The 13,551-nt window shown below is 31.5% G+C and overlaps 1 pseudogene; it reads left to right on the forward strand.

Annotated features, from left to right (window-relative positions):
- Nucleotides 1-9,403: 9,403 nt before the first annotated feature.
- Nucleotides 9,404-11,392, forward strand: LOC120141578 (annotated as a pseudogene).
- The last annotated feature ends 2,159 nt before the right edge of the window (nucleotides 11,393-13,551 follow it).

Consider the following 13,551-nt stretch of genomic DNA (forward strand, 5'->3'; position numbering starts at 1 on the left):
TCATGCAAATATATTACATAACAATCATGAACATGTTACGTACCCCAGCTCTCATAGAATAAAGTATACACACTCTAAACCGCAAGTTTGTTTTCTGGCAAAATTGGTCAATAATCCAAAGAAATAATTTTATTGGTATTTTTACAGTGCAGGGTAAACTCATCACGCCCGCATGATAAGTTTACTCAGATATTTTTTTAATATCAGATTTATAGGCTCATGAGATCTAATTGTTTAATATCTTTTTTGGAACTAACCATGCCCATAGCGAGTTCTGTTAATATATATTTTTTAATTTTAAAAAATATAAAATATTATTATTTAAAAAAACATTGAGGCTTGTCATGCTTAGAACTAACCATGCCGCATAGCGAGTTCTGTTAATATATATTTTTAATTTTAAAAATATAAAATAATTATAATTATTTAAAAAAGCATTGAGGCTTGTCATGCTTACATGGTGAGTTATATCTGGATTTAAAAAAGTAGTCGTTAAGTGAAAGCCGGCAACAAACGAAAATTTTCAAATCCAACTAGAACTTGCCATGTGAGCATGATGGGTCCATGAATTTTAAAAATTTTATTTTCATGTTTATTATTTAAAAAAAATATTTTCTTGTTTATATCAATTAAAAATAAATATTAAAAATTGAAAAATTAATAATTTTATTTATTTTGTAAAATTTATTACAACTAACAACTAAATAGAATCATTAAGAACAAAAAATTACTTATATTTTCTTAATTCTTGACGATGTCGAGGAGTGGTTGAATGATAATGACGATGGGCTCATCGATTTCTTTGTTGTTGTTGCCCGCTTTCGCCTTCATCATGTTGCAATGTTTGCTTCTTATTGAACTAGTGTAGTGTACATCAGTATATGATTTTGATTTGCACCTTCGGGTGATAATGATGGAGTATTTAAAGTATTTAATGCCATCATTGACGTCATTAACTCAAAATGCACACCAAAACCACTAGATGATTGAGCATATAGAACGGATCCCCTTGACTTGCATCTTCTCTCGAAGGTGGTTGAGAGGGTGGCACTACATTCCATTCCGACCTGCTCTCCATTAAAGCATGATATAAAGGATATGGACCATAACTTGCTTGAGAAACAAAATAACCGGCATAAGAATAAAAAGAATAAGATGTTGCTACTGCTGATGATTTCTTAACAAATTTTGCCTTCATTTCTTCCCATTTGACCCTATCTTCCACTGTTGTTAAGTATGATTTATCATTTACTTCATAATTATGGAGGTATGGAGATATTGAGAAAACAAGATCATTCGGTACACGTTTAGATCGAATCAGGGCATATAAATGTCTTTCATTCCATTGTTGTATGTATGCAACATGCTTCCTCGATCAATTCTCTTTATGCTTCCCACACATATCAATTTTGTGTAATTCGTTCATGTCAATTATTTGTGTTGGAATGGGATGATCAAAACCAAACTGTATAAAAATTCTCTCAGTGGCATGGATATCAACAATAGTGAAATGAAGCAATGACGTTACGACACACCACATCTTCGTTCCTTCAAAAAATAATGGTGTACACACCGTTGGATATCCACTCATACATAATCCAATTAAACTGTAAATAGACTACATTAGTATAAATTAAAATAAATTTCTTAATTTAAAAGTTATACAAAAGATTTAAATATTACCACATATCTACCGATGATTAGTTTCATTCTTATATCAATTTTGTTGCACCTGACAACTTTGTATAGACAATTTTATGTCGCATATGAACAACATAATAAATATAAATTAACAATTATATTATTTATTTAAAATTTCTAAACATGTTAATTATAATATAAATTTACTTAAATATAAATTTAAGAAATTACTTTGCATAACATGAAACTCAAAAACGAAACTGTAATTGTCGTAAAAAATTGGAAGCGGTACCCACTAAATCCACTCTTTGACTCATTTCCAATATTATAGCCTTGCAAAATTTACGATAAAAATGCTAAAACCAAAGAACCCCAATTATATTGATGATGCTCATCAAATTCTCTTTAGCGGAAGATATTGAGTGAGTACCAATTTGTCAAATTTATCCTGGTAACAATATCCCTCCAATCAGTTGGAGAGATATGCTCAGGATATATACATGACCTCTTCCTCGGTAAAACGATTATCAACTTGAAAATCACTCTCCAACCACGTCATCTGAATCCAAAACCCATCTGTGAATCTGACGGTGACACATTTCAAATAATTACTCGCAAATCGCGTCTCAATTGTAATTGTTATTTCACCAACGCCATTTATCACACACCGAGTTGGTAAGTCACATCTCCCAAGTAATCATCGCTTCACCATGTAAATGAAATGTATGAGTTTTAGGTCTTCAACGTTCAATTAATGTCGAAATCAGTGCATACACCACAAAAAAACCATAAAAAATGGCAGATATAATGGACTGTTGTAGATAAATATAGTTCACTTATGTTGGAGAACATTTTCATTCCTCGACGGAAGAATGCCCAATTCTTCTTCTTACAATTAAAATTGAAACAAATAATAAAATTTTCAAAATAACAACATTAATATTATATTTGAACATAAAAAAATATACTCCCTTCGTCCTACTAAATGAGTCAATTGACTTTTTAAAAAGTTAAAATTTTTAAACTTTGACCATGATTATTTTAATAATTAAATTTTAAAATATATATTTGAAAACTACTTGATTTAAGGTTTGTTGAGTCTATCAAATCAATGGAATGGCCAAGAGGGTGAATTGGCAATTAAAAGAATGATGGAAGCTTTTGCAAGAAAATGAAAAATTGACACAAACAATTTTAGAGTGATTCAACTTATTCAATGAAGTTTACACCCACTACCTTAGCTTCCACACTAAGGATTTCAACAAATCCACTAATTTGTTCTAACCTTCTAGGACAATGTGTAACCTTACAAACACTTAGACTTATACCCCCAAAGTCTCAAGTGTAAACCCATCCTAAGAAGAAATTACAAATAAGCAAACTTTGCATATCCTCACAAGATAAGATGTTTGCAAAAATGAAGCTCTCGCACACCCAAGACACTAGAATGAAAAATACAAAGAATGGAATAGTATTCTATGTAAGAAACAAAATGGAATACATGTTTGGCTTTAAAAGCTCTTTGATTGTTGGAATAAACTTTTTATCTTTCTTGGCTGTTTGAAGACCCTTTTTTTATATGTTTTCATTGATCTCTAGTTATTTGGGGTTGTTGGAGTGAGTTTGGAGCCATTTGAAACATTAAATTCGTGCATTTAAGGTTATAACTCTTCGAAAGAAGAATTGAAAAATATGACTGTTGGACCCAAAGTATCGAAACTTTAAAGAGAGTTTCGAAACTTTAAATCTTGTGAACTCTCCTTAAAGTTTCGAAACTCTTAGGTTACTGTCTTGGAAAATTTTGAAACTCTTGTAGAAGTTTTGAAACTTATGCTCAATGTTTGCTTAAAAAGATAGTTTTTGACATTTTGAAAAATATAAAACTTTAAAAATTGTTCTAAAGTATTTGAATGATATATTTTTTTAAATAATTTTAACTTAAAATACTCATTTTAAGGTTTTGACAAATTTTAGGGACTTAAAAATAACTTTAAAAAAATAATACATTTTATGCTATATCAAAATCATTTATGTTTATCAATCTCCCCCTTTTTGATACAACAAAACATTTTTGTAAAATTTTTCTTCATTCAAAATTTGTCATATTTTTTTTTCAAATTATATACAATTCAAATATAAATTTCTATTAACTCCCTTTTGAAAATAATTTGAGGCTAAAAAATTTTAAACCAAAAAAATTTATATCAAAAACGAAAAATAAAGAATCAAAAGTTGTTTTTGATATTTTTCTCCCTCTTTTTGTTAGATCAAAATCATTTAGCTTCCTAATCTTTTTCAAGCTTTGTTGGAGTGTTAATAGGAGTGGCTTGAGGTTTCACATTCTCCAAGCCAAACTTCTTGAGCAACACCCTTATGTATTTAGCTTGATTGATGAAGATGTCATCATTCATTTGCTTGATTTGGAGTCCCAAAAAGAATGATAGCTCCCCCATCATGCTCATCTCAAATTCACCTTGCATCAACTTAAAGAATTCTTGGCAAATAATATCATTAGTAGCAACCAAATATGATATCATCAATATAAATTTGTACTACTACATGTTATTTCTTTTCTTTGATGAAAAGTGTATATCAATTCCTTTATAAAAATTTTTCAATTAAAAATTTGATATCTTTCATACAGCTTTAGGATCTTTTTTCAAACCATATAAAGCTTTTGAAAGTTTGAAAACATGGTTTGGAAATATTGAATCTTCAAAACTGTGAAGTTGTTCAACTACATTTAACTTTTGACATCCATTTGATAAAAGCTTAAAATCATTAAAACATGCAAAAAACAAGTAATAATTAATGGCTCCATTCTAGTTACAGGAGCATATGTCTTATCAAAATCAATTCCCTATTCTTGAGTGTAACTTGAGCAACTAGTGTAACTTATTTCTCACTGTGTTACTACTCTCGTCTAGTTTGTTTCTATAAACCCCTTTAGTACATATAGTAGACTTATTACTAGGCCTTTCAACTAATGTTTATACCTTACTTCTCTCAAATTGATTTAACCCTTCTTGCATAGCCATAATCCAATATTAATATTTTAATGTTTCTTTGACGTTTTTAGGCCTATGCATGAGATAAATGCAACACAATTACAAATATTCTAAGAGAAGATCTAGTGGTTACCCTTGGATGAATCACCCAAAATTTCACCATCTTTGATGTAGTTGTACTCCATTGGGTATGAGACCTCCCTTTCCTCTAAAGTTAGATCCTTGAGGGCATCTTGAGTTTCTCCATTCTTTATTTCTTTCATGATGATTCACCAACTTTATTTGAATTTAAGATATCTATATCATCAACACAAAGAATCTTCCTTGGAAGGGGGTTCATCGAAAACAACATGTATGGACTCTTCTACCACTAGAGTTCTTTTATTAAAGACTATAAGGTTTGAATTTTAAGAATAACCAAGAAAAATTCTTCATAACTTTTTTTGCATTATCGGCGACTGTGTGTCGTACTGGTGTAAGGTGTTACAATAATAATGAGTCAAAGTTAAAAAAGTTTGACTAAAAAAAGTTAACGGTAGACATATTTAATGGGACAAAGGGAGTGTTAAATAAATCTTACTGGAATCAGTTCAAGCGATGAAATATGAACAAGATCAAGACCTTGCATTTTTTTTCTCGGGTAGACATATTGCCGCAAAATCGTCAAAAAGCATAATTTTCTCTCTCTCTCAATAAATCGTGTTTCTTCACAATAAATTATAATACAAACTCTAAACCCCAAAACTCTATTTATACTTCAAATTCTAGCGACCATAAACGACTAGACCACATAACTCGTCATGCACACTTGGAGAGTTTCATGAACTTGTCGATACGTCTATTGCCCAACTTTTATTTAATGACTACCTTTTTAAAAAAAATCCAAATGGAACTCTTTATGTGAACATGACGAGTCCCCATGATTTTTTTAACTTTTAATTATTTTATATTTTTTAAATTACAATATATATATATATATATATATATATATTAATAAGGCCTATAGACCTAGATTAATATATATATATGGACAAACTCACCATGTGGACGTGACGAATTTGTATTGCACTGTAATAAAAGTCGTATTTTTAAAAAATAAAATTTGAGATAACCTATTGAGTTAAATAATTAATCCACTTAGATTATTGGCCCAATTTTACCTTGTTTCCCATCCGGTTTGTTAATTAAGCCCAATATTGATTTACACATGGGCTTGGCATGAGTTGAGAAAGTCAATTCATTCATAAATTCCTGATTATTATCGGAACAAGAACGAAAAGTTGCTTTTTTTTTGTGTGGCAATTTCACACGTTAATTACTGTGGAATGGTTTAAGCATATGCACCCACATATTAATTAAGCCTTAAGAGTTTCCCTAAAAACACTTGATTAAAAAAATTATCAAATAAATAAGTGGCCACTAACCCAACTCTTACCATATTTCACGAAATGAAGAAAAAGGCAGGCTTTGTCTCCCTTCTATGACTATGACCAAGTCTTGGAAAATTAAATTCATTAATATACCTTATTACCGACTCAACAGTTCAAGGGAGAAAAAATACGATGCAAAAGTTACGGTGAAAAGAAGAAAATATAAATATGACATGAAATGCGGTTGATAAAAAACAATTTGTGTGGCTGTATTATAAATATAAAGTAAAGTGAAATAATAATTACAATTACATTAATTATTACAAATATAATTATATAATTAATTTTAGATTCTATTCTAAAAATAATTTATATCATATAGCTCCTTTTTTAACCGTGCATCTTTCTTTTCTAATATTGTTGTATTCCATCGAGTTCTCTCTTTAAATTAATCATTGGTATCTGTGACTAACTAATCTAAATTGGATTTTGCATAAATCCATTACAGGGCAACAATCTCAATCCAATTTACTCCATACGCAATGTTAAGATGGAACCCTAACCTAAAGTATATGTAAAGCATATGTTTCTTCATGATTATCCCTTTGATTTGCACTTTACATGTCGAATAATCCATTTAAGAGCGATTAATTAAGATTCTTTTTCCACCTAAAATTTTCCTTTTTCCTCGTTCACATTATCATTATCCATTTATGATCACACACACGTATGTAAATATATGATAAAATTCACTGCCGTGGATATTTTGATAATCATTTATATTAAATTAATGATTGGTTCAAATAAAATATTATAAGTATTTATGAGAGTAATTTTATTAATTTTTTTATAATGTGAAAACCTTTGATTTTTTTAAAGAATGATTTTATTATTATCGTAAAATAATTATTTAATAATTAAAAAATAAGTTTAAGTTTTAAAACAATTTAATATATTTAGTTTATAATAATGTTATGCATAGTGCGTATAAAAATAACTAATTTATTTAATTTGAAAGAAAGAAAAGATCTATTACAAATAAAAATAAAATCTACAAAAGAAAAAAAAGTTATGATTTAGACATATTCTTTGTTTAAAGAGGATCCTATGCTGATGTGAAACATTCCTATTTATGTATATACAAAAGAAGTACCAAAACCTTCTAGATGCATGTTCCTAATTAATCTTTAAGTTTAGTAGTTTTGGTCTTTTCCTTATCCAAGTCAAAGAAAGCAAGTAAATTAATTTCATAAGGCTCACATGATTATTATTCTTGTGTTATTCCTTATCCAAGTCAAGAAAGCAAATAAATTAATTTCATAAGGTCACATGATTTATATTCTTGTAGTTAATTATTTCACTGAGAAGATATATATTCAAAATTTTAGGTGATTTTAATTAAACTTTAATACTTACTATATTTTATTTGTCTTCAGAAGGGTCAATTAAAACACGGGAGGGTTAACAATCCAAGATTGCCACGTCAGGTCAAAGCAGTCTAATGGTTCATGCGTTCCCACCCACGTGTCTAACTGTCGATTCTGTACTGCCACTTGTCCAGGGCAGCCAAATCCAATTGACTCTTACCCAAGCGTCACGTGTATGTCACGGTGCTCACCGTAGTCGATTAATTGAATCAGTGGGTTTTAAAATTAGGAATAATTTAAAAATATTATATGGGAAAACTTGTTAAATAATTTTTAACCATGTTTATAAAACAATTAACGGGATCCCTAAATATGCGAGTTCGCAAGGGCCGACGGAGTTTATTTGACACAGTCTATGAAGGAGCGTGGGACAGCTATTGTGTTCTGCCACGCATTAAAAAAAAACAGAATAAAGTAAACAGAAAGGAAATCTCGGAGAATGTTGTCGAACGTGGATGCATGGTCGGCGGCCGTTAGTTTGATTTAACGTCGTTAACATCCGCAGTACAAAAACGACCTCCTCAAGGTCAGTTATCGTTAAATTCTCTTCCTCAAAAAAATTCTGTTACAACTTTCCTCGTTTCCCTCCTATAAATATAAGAATCTCTTGCCTGATTTGTCTCTCGATTTCTAAGTTTGATTTTTTTTTTGGTTGAAACACTTCTAGTTTTGAAGAAGAAAAATCACCTTTCGTTTCTTAATTTGGAGATTTTTGTTATTTGATCCATAAGAAGCAAGAATTTCCAGGTAAACTTGCAAAATTTACTGTTAAATTGTTTTTTTTTGTGTTTCCTTTGAGTTCTTTGGTTATTCATTGGCTCTATTGATAGATTTTTAGTTTTTTAGGTTTTCATTTTGGTTAGAAATAGATGAAAAAAGTAGCTGGTTTTAGTGCTTTTATTCATGAATTTAAAGCTTTTGAGCTTTGAGTGCTTAGAAGGTTTTGTTTTCTGAGAAACTTGGTTAGTTTTCAGTTGAAACGATTATCAAAGATTTTCTCTTTTAGGGTTACACTAAATTTAGCTCTCTTGTTGTGGCAACTTAATTATATATATGAAATGAAAGAATGCTTTAAGCTTCCACTTATATCTAACATTGCAGTATAGGTTGTTCAATTTTGAAGTCGTTTAATCCTATACGCGGGTTGAATATTATATTCGTTTGACTAGGAAATATGGCGGGTAATCTGGTATTGTTGAGCCAGGATCTCACTTTGTTTTGTATTTATTGTAATGCTAAATGTTGTAGCTTTTCAAGCAGATGGCTGATGTCTGAATTTGAGAAATCTTAGGATTCTCATACTGAAATTTGATTTAGTTCACAAAAAGAGAAAGCTATTGCCAACTCAAAACTCTCTGCATGAAATTCTTCAGTTACAGGGGCCTTATAACCTTGTGAGTTACGATGACTTCATGATATATGATTTATGTCGGATTGGATAGTTTCGATTCTAGGAGAATTTTGTTTAGCTTTTTAGTTTGCTTCAGTCTATTCGGAACAGTATTAAAGCCTAACAAACCGAAATTGATTAACGCTCAAGCCTAGTTATAGGTTTTGATGCTGGTTGTTGTTTAGGAAACTTATGTAGTGTTATGCTTCAAGGATATATGGTTTCACCGCCTTTGCCTTTCTTCTTTCTTGTTGTGTCAATGAGTTGTCGTTTTTGTACCATCTTATGTAATTCGACGTTGATCAAGCTGCCTACCAAGAATAATAAGTTAATTCTATACTACGACTTCCGAGAAACTTCTTTAACAAGTTAGTTATATAACTGTTTTGAATGTGTATAGCTGTCGACCTACTAGATTGCTGTTTGATATTTGTGGTTTGATTGTCTGCCAAGAAATTACATATTATGATAGAATATCCGTTCTGTCCATTAAAGCTTGATTTCGGACCTGCAAATGCAAACATGTGGAAATTAACTTAGCTTTGTTTTGCAGGTCAATTTTAACATCTACAATAGTTTTGAAGTTTGTTGTAGTCGTTGTGACAAAAGGGTTGACAATCCTTTCTATGTTTCCGATAGATTTTCTGTGACCTCTTCATCATGTTGGGATACTGATGCCAAACCCGTAGAATGGATTCACACCAGCTTTCCGGATCATACGGTGCGACTGGTGCAGGTCTATCCAACTCAACCTCTAATTCAACTATTCCTTCAATACCTAATAGGCTGTTTAGTTATTTGAAATCTGACATAGGAATCTCACCCAACTCACCCTTTTCGACTCAATTTGATTGTGATACCAATACTGCTTTGAGTGACAACCAGGAGCAGCATAGTTCCACGAAGAATCTCTCGGGACTCAGCCCTTCTTGTAACTCTTCACTGGAATCTAACAATTATTTCCATCCACCGAGTCCCTCTGTAAACTGCAGGAACACAAGCTTACCAATCTATTCTGGTGGAACTTCTTATACACAAGATGCAAACTCCAGCCACAACATGATACATGGTTCGCAGGAATTAGAGACTGCAGTCATCGTACCAGAAGGGGATGAAGAAGTAAAGACCCCGAGTGTTTCCTCCGGAGAAAGTAGTAGACCAAAGAAAACAGGCCTGCGATCTAGGTCGTGGAATCAGGAGCGCCGAGGATCTCTGGTGCTTCAGCCTCAGACATCATTTGTCTCTAGGCATCGACAGTCAACTGAAGTTGTTCATGACGAGAAGCGTCAGAAATCAATAGCTGATTTGTCTTCATATTGTAGTTCGCCAGGCAATCTGAAGCAGTTGTTGATTGCATGTGCTCAAGCACTGTCCGAAAACAATATGGACGAATTGATAAGTGATTTCAAAGGCCAAGGATGCTGTGTCTATATGTGGAGAACCGATCCAGCGTCTTGGTGCTTACATGGTGGAAGGGTTGGTTGCAAGGAAGGAAGCATCGGGTTCTAACATATATCGTGCTCTTCGTTGCAGAGAACCTGAAGGCAGGGACTTGCTGTCCTACATGCATATCCTGTATGAAATTTGCCCGTACTTAAAGTTCGGCTACTTGGCAGCAAATGGGGCCATTGCTGAAGCATGTAGAACTGAAGATCACATTCACATTATTGATTTCCAGATTGCTCAGGGAACTCAATGGGTGACCCTCTTGCAAGCACTTGCAGCCAGACCGGGTGGAGCTCCTCATGTCCGGATTACAGGAATTGATGATCCCGTTTCAAAGTATGCTCGTGGTGGTGGATTGGAAGCTGTTGGTAGGCGTCTGTCAGCACTATCTGAACAGTTCAATATATCGGTTGAGTTTTACGGATTTCCAGTTTTCGCCCCAGATATCACAAGGGACATGATTAGGATCAGGCCAGGGGAGGCTCTGGCAGTCAACTTCCCGCTGCAGCTCCATCACACTCCCGACGAGAGCGTCGATGTGAACAACCCAAGGGATGGGCTTCTACGATTGGTGAAGTCACTTTCTCCCAAGGTTACCACATTGGTAGAGCAAGAATCAAACACAAATACAGCCCCTTTCGTCCCCAGGTTCATCGAGACTCTAGAGTACTATCTAGCAATGTTTGAGTCCATGGACGAGACACTTCCAAGGGATGGAAAAGAGAATCAACGTGGAGCAGCACTGCCTGGCTCGGGATATCGTCAACATCATCGCTTGTGAGGGAAAAGAGAGAGTGGACGCCATGAGCTCTTCGGGAAATGGAAGTCCAGGTAACAATGGCCGGATTTCGACAATACCCTTTAAGCTCTTACGTCAATTCGGTGATCGGAAGCCTACTGAAGTGCTACTCTAAACATTATACACTGTCGGAGAAGGATGGTGCTATGTTGTTGGGATGGAAGGGTCGGAATCTTATATCGGCTTCGCTTGGCACTGCTAAAACCGAGATACACACAAAGGTAATGTAGAAATAATCGCTTCATTGTTTTTACGAATAGGTTAGAGATATAGATAACTTTTTCTTTGGTATAGCAATGGATGACGACAATCTTTTAATACATAAAGAGGCATTTTCTGATGGTTTCTCATACCATTAGGCAATCTTCACTCTTTGTTTTGTAAATATCTCTGAACTTTTATTGTATTATTATTCACTCAATAAATAGACTTTCACTTTAGTTTATGTTAAATAAGCACGTGGCATTCATAGACACTTTTTTTAAATAAGGACATTCATAGATACTTGAATTTGTTCTTAAATATTTTTTTTAGTATAAATTAACTAAAGGTGACAAATGGTCAAGTTACAGTATGAAAAATTTCTGATCAAATCCCCTCCTCAAGCCCAAACTAGGTTTGATAGCCCAATTCATAATAAATTTAAAATGTAATTTTATAATTAAATCTTAAAAATTATATTTACTATTCAGTAGGGATTTAGGTAATTCCTTCTTCTTCTTCTTTTTAATTCTAAGGGTGAAAATTTTACAATAAGGCTTATTTAAAAATAATACTTTTTCACTTGAAATAAAGTCTTATTAAATACAAATAAAATGGAAATGATCTATTTAACAAAAAAGGAAATTTTATACAAGAAATATGATAAATGTATTATAAGATGATAAAAGATAGGAAAATTCTACAATTCACAACGAGTATAGTTGAACACCATTATTAATTTAAAAAATTAAAATTCGATTCAAATATAATTATAAATTGACCATCATTTTTGAAATTTTATTAATCAGACCACTCAACTATTTAAATGTATTCATAAGTCACTAACCGTTAATATTTAATGGAAAACTGATGTGTGCATTTAAATGTATTCAATTAAGTCACTAACCGTTAATATTTAATGGAAAAACTGATGTGCAGTTTGGTCCATATTACTTATATATTCTATCAATTCAGTAACACCAAATGAAATGGTCACGAAGTAGTCTTTATTAATATTATTCTTCCAGTTTGTAGGAAAACAGACAAGAATAAAAGGAAAAAAACCTTACATATAGTTGATTTCATTTTTAATATACATAATTTAACGTTTTATAAATTAGTCTATGAATGATCTATCAAAACACATGCGCCGTACATTTAGTGGATCCAATCAAATTTGGCTTTCGCTTTTGCCTGATGCTTACAATTGCTTAATTTCCAAAGGATATTGGAATGCACAACGATGCCAGACTTTCCAAGGCATTGAATCATTAATTACGCAGCCACTTTACATAAATCTATTAATACGATGATAATGACATGTAACAAATATTTAACTTAAGGCTTAATGCCCAAATAAATACTTAAATTATATATTTTTTGTTCCTAACATTACACACGTCGTTAGCCCTTTAGATGTTCATGTCGTCACGACATTAGTTTTTTCTATTAAGTGACACGTATCACAACCTGATAGTTATAAAAAAATCAGTAATTAATTTATGATTGTGATTGTAAATCTTTATTGTAATTTGAGGTATTTTTTATTTTGAATAAAATTACTTACTCCTAATTTATTTTCTAATTCTTTTGCACAAATCAAATTATGCCAATTATTAAAGTTTAAAGGAAAATTATTTTTAGAGGTCATAAGTTCGAACATAGTATTCATTATTAAATAGTTGAAAGTCTTTAAAACATATATTATCATTAATAGTCTATGATATAATGCATTTATAAAAAAATAATAATAAATTATATTTTTATATAAAAGACGATGAAATTTGCTTTGACAATACAAATAATAAAATATATTAAAATTTATAGAAATACGCAATATTTTAAAGTAAATTACAAAGCATAAAAAATTATTATAGTATATAAAGCGGTACTGTTGAATTGTTTGATCAAGAAAGGCTGTCGAGACGTGTTTGGATTTTTTTTTTTAATTATTTGGTCCTTTAGACTGATACGATTTTCTACGCTTGACTTGCAGGGGAATTTCTCGGAAACTGTTATCAAATCATACGATATAATTACATTAATAAATTATTAATAAATATTAAAGGTTAAATAAGATATATAATGTTAAATAAAATATTAAAATTGTTAATACTAATAACACTAAATATATATATATATATATATATATATATATATTTAGAAAGAATACATGGCTGCTTACTTTATTTTAATTCGCTATATATTAAACAATATCAAAAAGTTGTGGCGAGTGGTGACTACAATATTTTATGATACAATCATCTTT

This window comes from Hibiscus syriacus, unplaced genomic scaffold, assembly GCF_006381635.1.
Source record: "Hibiscus syriacus cultivar Baekdansim isolate YM2019G1 unplaced genomic scaffold, ASM638163v2 tig00110812_pilon, whole genome shotgun sequence".
NCBI lineage: Eukaryota > Viridiplantae > Streptophyta > Magnoliopsida > Malvales > Malvaceae > Hibiscus > Hibiscus syriacus.